The 9342-nt window shown below is 41.4% G+C and overlaps 1 pseudogene; it reads right to left on the reverse strand.

Moving 5' to 3' along the window:
* Positions 1 to 6697: 6697 nt before the first annotated feature.
* On the reverse strand, positions 6698 to 6850 carry LOC140538224 (U1 spliceosomal RNA; annotated as a pseudogene).
* Positions 6851 to 9342: the final 2492 nt, after the last annotated feature.

Genomic DNA, 9342 nt, shown 5'->3' on the forward strand with positions numbered 1-9342 from the left:
GATTTAGTCCCAAAAATGAACCTTCATAGTGAATAACGAACAAACTAACGAAGGACGTGAGAAAAGAATCAAGAATCAAAGAGTCAGTTTGGCAAGTTTCCTCCAAAGGGCTTCGTAAGCTAGAGTTCCGTCCACCTGAGGAGGGTGTCCTCCTTCAACTATTGGTCTCATTCTGATGGTAGAGGCTGTACTTTTGCCAGCAACTCAGGTGAGATCTACCTGTAGGTCCCGTGAGGACTTTTTAGGACTGTTGGAGACTTCTTTACTTATCTTGTGGTCTGCCCTTGGGCTGAACATGCTAGGATATCCTGACCTGGACCCTGACTGGGTGTAGCCTTGGGTTTCTTAAGATGAAATTCAATGCAGGCTGACCCTGCATGATCCAGGAATGTTGCTTTTTGACTTTTGCAGTTGTTCGCATTAAGAATCAAAGGCCTTTTTTAAATTACTGTCGGCTACAGTGCCGTTCTATGAATTTGCATGAACTCTGCAAGACGACTCTTTCTCATCCAGTAAATGCACATCTTCACACAGTCAAATCATCTTCGGTTTGCTAAACTGGATCTAACTGACATTAAGTGAGCTTAGATACATTCTTAGATTTCTCTTTTGTAAAACTACACACATTTTCTGGGGTATTTTGGGAATCATTTGGACCGTGAAGGAAATTTATGTATAATAAGCATCATAAGGTTTGTGATAGATGCTATTTAAATTAAACTTGTTATTATTATTATTATTATTATTAGTAGTAGTAGTAGTAGTATTTATTATTCATTATGAGTCTTCAAGTCAGAGTTATCAGAGGTGAGTACTTGAATCATGATCAAGTGTATATTTTTCCTGTAAAAAACCAACCAAACAAACAAGTAAATAAATAAAGTCGGTGGTCAGTAAGAGTGTCTATCTGTAATTAACTCTATATAACATTATAAGAAACCCAAATAAACATAAAGGCAGTGGTCAGTGAGAGTGCCTACCTGCAATTAACTCTATATAACATCAGAATAAACTCAAATAAGCATAAAGTCAGTGGTCAGTGAGAGTGTCTACATGTAATTAACTCTATATAACATCAGAATAAACTCAAATAAGCATAAAGTCAGTGGTCAGTGAGAGTGTCTACATGTAATTATCTCTATATAACATAAGAAAAACCCCAATTAACATAAAGTCAGCGGTCAGTAAAAGTGTCTACCTGTAAAAATCTATATAACATTAAAATAAACCCAAATAAGCATAAAGTCAGTAGTCAGTGAGAGTGTCTACCTGTAATTAACTCTATATAACATTAGAAAATGCCCAAATAAACATAAAGTCAGTGGTCAGTGAGAGTGTCTACATGTAATTAACTCTATATAACATTAGAAAAAACCCAAATAATCATAAAGTCAGTGGTCAGGGAGAATGTCTATCTGTAAAACTCTATATAACATTAGAAAACCCCCAAATACGCATAAAGTCAGGGGTCAGTTAAGTGTCTACTTATAATTAACTCTATATTACATTAGAAAAAACCTAAATGAACATAAATTCAGTGGTCAGTGAGAGTGTCTACCTGTAAAACTCTATATAACATTAGAACAAACCCAAATATTCATAAAGTCAGGGGTCAGTTAAGAATGTCTACTTATAATTAACTCTATATAAAATTAGAATTAACCCAAATAAACAATTTGGGCAAATTTATGCAGATTTTAGCAGAAACACTAAAAACATGAGTCTCCTGAAGCTGTGATAAAAGTGAAGGTTGACACTCTTAACACTGAAACATCTGATATTAGAGTTAGTTGTTGGGGCATCTATCATTTTCAGCTTTTTTCAGGATGCTAAAGAACGAAGGACTTGCAGTTAACCCCTAAGGATAGCCTCACCAATTTGTACAGAAGTATTTGTAGTTACTGAGGTATACACCTTAGTGTGTAATAAGTCTTGGAGTGGGTGAAGGGATTACTGGTCATTTTGATGGAAAAATGAAGTAAATGAAGGCTCTCAGACTTTTGCACAGCACTGAATCTACCAAATGAACAAGCTATTGAATCCCAGACTAGTGAAGCTTGGGGTTCATGAAGAATTATGTTCTTAATAAAGACAGAGAGAACATTTTGAACCAACCTCCCTTTACACTGGAGCTATCAGACAGAATCTCATATTGGTAAGTTGTGTGTGGCTACTACAGAGCATGCGCAGCATAAATCAGTTAGGGTAATTTTGATTAAACTTCACTAAAGTCAACCAGACTTTCAATTTGTCAGTCTTGTAATGTCCCGAGAATGGCTTCCGTTCCATTTCAACTTTCTATAAAGTGCCCCATAAACTCAATAATAATGATGTTTATGAGTTGCTGATGTGCTGTGGCAGGTTTATAAAAACCAACAAACAAACAACAGCAACAAAAAGGAGGGGAAAAAATGGACTCGTAATTTGCTCAAAGGCACAACAGTTATTAAATGCCATATATCTTCATACAAAGCTTTACCTCGGCACGGGAAAAGCACCATTACACACAGGAGGACAATAAGGCTTGGAATTTATCATTGCTCCAAGCGTCTTCCATCACACTAATCTGTGTGATGTGTCGCTGTAGGGGAAGAAAAACGACATTAGCGCCATGACCTTCTCTGCTCCCATCAAAACCTCCAGTGATCTTCTGTAATAGCCACCTGAGATGCCTACAACATCTACCTTTAGATCTTTTGCGTTTATTGTTGTCCAAAAAAATCACCATTAGTTAAAACCTACACTCACTAGTCATTTTATCAGAAACATCGGCCACAGTGCACCTTGTAGGTTTACAGTTACTGACCCCACATCATCCCAGTCCTCAAATGTATCACTGCAGAACCCTGTTTGGACCACTTTCAGCACAGCAATGATATAGTAGTAACATGGTAACAGTTACAGTTGGTCTACACTTTCTGGCCACTGTTTTAGAACCCCCTTCCTCATTTCTCCACCTTGTTGGTGTTTAGGTAGGAGGCTCTAGTCCATTTGTTGAGGCACAGTTAGTATTCGTCATCCTTTAGCTCTTCATCAGGGATCAGTTTCTGACCACAGGATTGCTCTTGGCTGAATATGGGTGAACCCACAAATCAGCAAGTGTCAGTGCATACTGTGCTTACAATGTTCCTCCATCCATTTGACATCTACATCTACCAGTGGTGGTCCTATAGTGGGAGTTCATGGGCCTCTGAGAAGAACCAAGGCTCAAAAGTATAAATTTTCTCTAATAACCAGGAGAAAGAACAACTGGACAAATCCAAGTCTCCTGAGAGCATGAGGAAGATCTACTGAGAGGAACCAAGACACAAAAGCAGAACCTTCTTAAGAAAATGAGGAAGAAGCACTCTGCAAAAGGGAGGAACTCATTAAGAGCACAAAGAAGATTCACAGAGAAAGAGAAACAAGACACACAATATCTAGACTGTGGTGGTCCTATGGGGTCCACTATCTAAGAGGTGGAAAGTATACCACAAGGAAGAGCAACTAAAACTCAAAAGGAAGAACCTCTTAAGAACATGAAGAAGAATCAGAGAGAAAACCCAAGACCCAAAAACAGAACCAGGACTCGAAAGTAAGAACTTAAGATCATGATAAAAAAAAAAGCAAGAACCACTGAGAGGAACCAAGACTGACCATTTGACATCTAGACTGTGACGGTCCACTTTCTAAAAGGTGTAAACTCTGTAACAGCATCAAGAAGAACCACAAAAAAACAAGATCCAACGGTTGGAAATAACCCAAAGGAAGAACCTCTTAAGAACATGAAGAAGAATCAGAGAGAAAAACCAAGCACCAAAAACAGAACCTTCCTAAAAGCATGAGGAGAAACCACTAAGAGGAACCAGGACTCAGCCACTGAGAGACCCCAACACTCAAATAAAGACTTACAATGAAGAGAAGAACCAAGTCTCAAATGGTGAAAGTCATTAAGAGAACCACACCATGACCAGGCTGCCTGTTTCAGCTGCAGATCTGCCCATTGAAAGTGAAGCATTTCAGTAATATCAGCTCTATTAAAGGAGCGTCTCTGTGCTCTACTGAGCATTAACATGAGCTTCATGGAGGAAAATATGAGGAGTCGTTGTCTAGAAGTTTTGTAAAGCTGCAGAAAGTCAGACTTCAGAGGCGTGTGATCAATAAGCTTTATTGGAATGTAAATGTGGGGCTCAGTCGGGACGTTTCACTGCAGCTCTCTTGAGTCTCTGCCACGGACACAGTCTTCATACTAGACTACAGACGTCTGCTGTGAGCTCGCTGGAGAGTGACGGGACGTGTGCAGGTGTGATGATCTCTTATAAACCAATAGGGAGTCAGAATGGTGTCTGTTTATACTTCTCATCCAATCAGGATCAGACTCACACTTTCAGGATGGAGAGATTTATCTGGAGAGGGTTTGTTATTGATGACGAGCCGGAATGAAAACAAAGGGAAATGAAATAGGAGGAACGAGGCTGTTTTTAAAATGTAAGGAGCTATCAAAGTAACCTGCCAGACTAGGAGGAAAACAGTCTGTAAGCAGCCACATCAAAACTTGAACAACTTCCAGAACACAAAAAACTTCGAGCACCTCCGCTGAGACCAATAGTGAAGGCCACAGTTCGCTGAGCATGGAGTGTGGGGTGACTTTCCACGCCGGCTGGGTAAAACAGAGAGGAAAAATTCCTCCTCTAGATCTCCTTCCTCATCCATGGCACTCTTTGTCCTGTCCTTAATCACCATGGTGACATCGCGGATGCTGGAGGCTGCTCCTATGGCGGAGCGTAATTGGAGCACAGCAGAGTGACCCAGTATAATAGGATTACACTGAAAGCACTTCAGAGGGGAACTACAACCCCCCTAATCCTGTTCTCCTTCAAGTCCTCTTCCTGCTTCCTGCTTTGGCGTGCACTGGACGCGGCGGCTTGGGTGAACGCGCTAAGTGGAAAGAGAAAAGGACGCCATAAAGCCGATGAGATTCCATGACTTCATGTTGGCTGTTGGGAATATGAAGGCGATGAGGTGACCAGCTCTATCAAATACAGCCCTGAGGGTGACCCTTCTTCTGACTTACCAGCTTAAAGAATAGCCCTTATGGAAGAGAGCACAGGTCTGTGTTTGTGAGGGTTGACCAGTATGACCATCATGACTAATCTGACCAGGTTAGTAAACCAATCTTGTTGACTCAGCATGATAAGTATAACCATCATGACCAAGCTGGTTAGGCAGCATGACCAAGCTTGTAGACCAATATGACTAAGATGGTTGACCTACCTGACCAAGCTAGTGAACCAGGCTTGTTGACACAGCATGACCAGTATGGCTATCATTGCCATGCTGGTTTACCAGCATGACCAAAATGGTTGACCAGCATGGCCGTTATGACTAATCTGACCAGGTTAGTTAACCAATCTTGTAGACACAGCATGGCCAGTATGACTGTCATGGCCAAGCTGGTTAAGCAGCATGACCAAGCTTGTAGCTCAGTATGACCAAGATGGTTGACCTACCTGACAAATCTAGTCAACCAGGCTTGTTGACACGGCATGACCAGTATGACTATCATGATCAAGCTGGTTGAGCAGCATGACCATCATGACTAATCTGACCAGGTTAGTCAACCAATCTTGTTGACACAGCATGATCAAGCTGGTTGAGCAGCATGACCAAGATGGTTAAACAGTGTGATCATCGTGACCTACCTGACCAAGCTAGTCAACCAGGCTTGTTGGAAAAGCATGGTCAGTATGACTACCATTACCACGCTGCTGCACCAGCATGACCAAAATAGGGTTGACCAACATGGCCATTATGACTATCATGACCAAGCTGGTTGACCAGCTTGATCATCATGACCTACCCGACCAAGCTAGTGAACCAGGCTTTTTGTGACTTTCATGACCATGCTCATGACCAAGCCTGATCAGCATGGGTGATCGACTAACATGACCATTGTGACTAATCTGACCAGGTTAGTCAACCAATCTTGTTGACACAGCATGACCAGTATGACTATCATGACCTTGCAGCATGACCAGGGTGGTTGAGAAGCCTGACTAGCATGGGTGATTGACTAACATGACCCTCATGGCTGATCTGTCTAAGCTAGTCAGCCAGTATGACCAACCAGTTTGCTGACCAACATGAGCATCATGACCATGCTGGTCAACCAGCATGAGCACACTTGAAATGATCATACTTTTGATTGATAACCACTCAATCACTATTTGTGTTGCACAGATATGAATTTGACCTCCGACTTAAACCCATCCATGCAGTGAACACACACATGTCCAGGGAGCAGTTGGGGGTCAAGTGTCTTCCTCAAGAGCACTTCAGTCATGTCCTGTTGGTTCAGGGAAACAAACATGTGACCAGTCTGGTCAGAAGGCTGCTTCTTCTACCTTCAGGCCATGGCTGCCCCTATAAAATATCAGGGAAGGGCACAAATACAGTTCCCTAACTACCAAAAAATGTTGCAGTAGGAATTCCTGCACTTTGGGAATTTGCAACTGTCAGCGCAACTGAAATGCAATGGTTGGGCCTCGCTCTGGGAGACACCAGGGTTTTTCCGTTTGGAGGTCAAAAATATCCCTACTCAATAAATCAGCCTGGCCAGATCAAGTCGAATAAGCTGGTTGACCAACTAAGCTCTTGACCCAAGAGCTTAGTTGTTGCTATAATATTGGAGTTGGAGGGTTTGGCTAGTCTACCAGCATGAGCAGTCGCCCACCCACCACCAAAAATTATGCAGTAGGGATTCCTGCACTCCTGAATTTGCAACAGTAAGCACAATCGAAGTGCAATGGTTGAGCCTCACACTCGGAAACCCATCTTTGTAATCATGGTATCACCCCTGCCAGATAAGTATAAACTGAAAACATATGCTATGCTGATCTGGAGCTAAGCTTTGACCAGCTTTACCAGCTGGAATACCACAATAGGGTATGTTCTTACCAGGATGACCATCTTTTCAACCACCTTGACCATCAAAGACCAGCTTAGACCATCAGAAAATAGCAACCAGTGAAAGCGAAAGCTTTCCTACAACAAAACCACAGTAAACCTCCTCTATTTTTACTTGCAAATACAAATATGGTGTGGATTGAAAGTCTAGAATTTGCACTTTCCAATAAATTTCTCTGCTCTTTTCTGAGAGGCTACGAGTCAGAAATGATTCATAGATATATGCATGCTTTTGTTATCACTGGAGACAACTGCAGATTTGAAAGGCCCCAGTATGTAGGATGCCAAATTCTGTACCACCTTTTTCATTTATAGTGAAGGAAGCTGTAATGTCCAATTAATTCCTGGCCACGTAAAAGGGCTATATTTTAAGGCTAAATAAATTGTCATGATTGGGACAAAGCTGGGTGATCAAAGCCGACAAGCTACGTTGCCTCTGCATTGGAACGAGCTCTAACTGCCTCGCCTGTTCCCAAATGAAGCATTAATGTGTCCCGCTGGGGAAGTCAATGGTCCTCATGTTGGCAAAACGTATTCATTAACACCTGCGAGTCTTCGAGCAGGCAGCCCAGTCTAAAAATGCTGCTTCACCCCAGCAAAGGGACACCATAAATCACGCTGCCAGGAATAACACAGCGTGCCAGTCGAGGCCTCCTCGTCCAGCTGCCTCATACACATCTATCCACTTATTTATTCATCTACAGCCTGAGCTTAGCACCTGGATGCCCGGTGTGTACTTTGGACACAACTTGCTATGTCAGAAGGTTAAACTGAGATGGTGCTGCTTGGAGATCACAATCACGTTGGCTAATCTCACCATGGCTAATCTCCAGTTTTGGCTTAGCGTCTTGATTGAAATGAATTGAGGTGGTAATTAAGTCTGTTTTATTTGTATAGTGCCCTTCATAATAGATCCAAGTGGCTTGGTAAAGATAGGTTCCAGACCCCTGATTAGCATGAATACAGCATTAGGACAAAGGGCATGATGAAGAACTGCTGAGAGGAACTCACCAGGACTCAAAAGCAGAAATTTCCAATGTAAGTGAAGATGAACCACTGAGAGTAACCAAACTTATAAAGAGCATGACAATTAGCCACTGAGAAGAAAGAATATCTCTACAAGCTTGAGGAACAACCATGAGAAGAAACATCTCAAAATGTGAAAAGCAATAAAGACTTAGAAATATAGAAAGAAGAAGCTCTGTGAGAGGAGTTTCTTCCTGAGAGGAGCTGAGGACCTGAGATAGTGATAGAGAAGTCTGAGATAGAATCTCCTTAAGAACACAAGAAAGAACTATTGAGAGGAACCAAGACTTAAATAGGGAAACCCCTAAGAACATTAGGAAGAATCATTACAAAAAAACAAGACTCAAAAGAAAAAACTCCTGAAAGGATGTGGAAGAACCACTGAGAGGAACCAAGAATCAAAAGGTAAAACACAATTAAAGGGATATTGAGAAGAACTCTCAAAAAAAGAACCTTCCTTAGAGCATGAGAAAGAACCAATACTTAAAAGTCGAATTTTCCTAAGAGGATGAAGGAAAAACACTAAGAGGAACCAAGACTCACAATGGAAGAACTCCTTAACAAGCCTGAGGTATAACCAAAGAGAGGAACCAAGACTCAAAAGGAGAATCTCCCTAAGAGCCTGAAGAACAAACCATAAGAGGACCCAAGAACTATTGAGGGCCTCAAAAGTCTCCCTAAGAGGATGAAGAAGAACCATTGAGAGGAACCAAGACTTAAAAGAAAACCTCACTATAAGCATGGGGAACAACCAAGGAGAGGAACCAAGACTCAAAAAATCCATAAGAGCCTGAAGAACAAACACTAAGAGAGACTTACATTTGAAGAATGTAGATGTAAAGTAGAACCACTAAGAGGAACCAAGAATCAAAAGGTAAAACCCTAAAAAAAACACAATTGAAGGCATATTGAGAAGAACTCATGGGGAACAATCAAAGAGAGGAACCGAGACTCAAAAGGTGAAACCCCCTATGAACATTACGAAGAACTATTGAGGACCTCAAAAGTCTCCCTAAGAGGATGAAGAACAACCACTAAGAGGAACCAAGACTCGCAATGGAAGAACTCTTTAACAATCATGAGAAAGAACTACTGAGAGAAACCAAGACTCAAAAGGAGAATCTCCCTTGAAGAACTGAAGAACAAACACTAAGAGAGACTCACATTGGAAGAACTCTTTAACAGAATGATGAAGAACCACTGAGAGGAACCAAAGAGCATGAAGAAGAGCATGAAGAAGAAAGAGAAACCAAGACCAAGAAGTAAAATCTCCCTAAGAGCCTGAGGAACAACCGCTAAGATGAACCAAGAATCAAAAGGTAAAACTTTCAAAAACACAATTGAAGGCATATAGAGAAGAACTCATGGGGA

The sequence above is a fragment of the Salminus brasiliensis genome, chromosome 1 (genome assembly GCF_030463535.1).
Source record: "Salminus brasiliensis chromosome 1, fSalBra1.hap2, whole genome shotgun sequence".
In the NCBI taxonomy this organism is placed as follows: domain Eukaryota; kingdom Metazoa; phylum Chordata; class Actinopteri; order Characiformes; family Bryconidae; genus Salminus; species Salminus brasiliensis.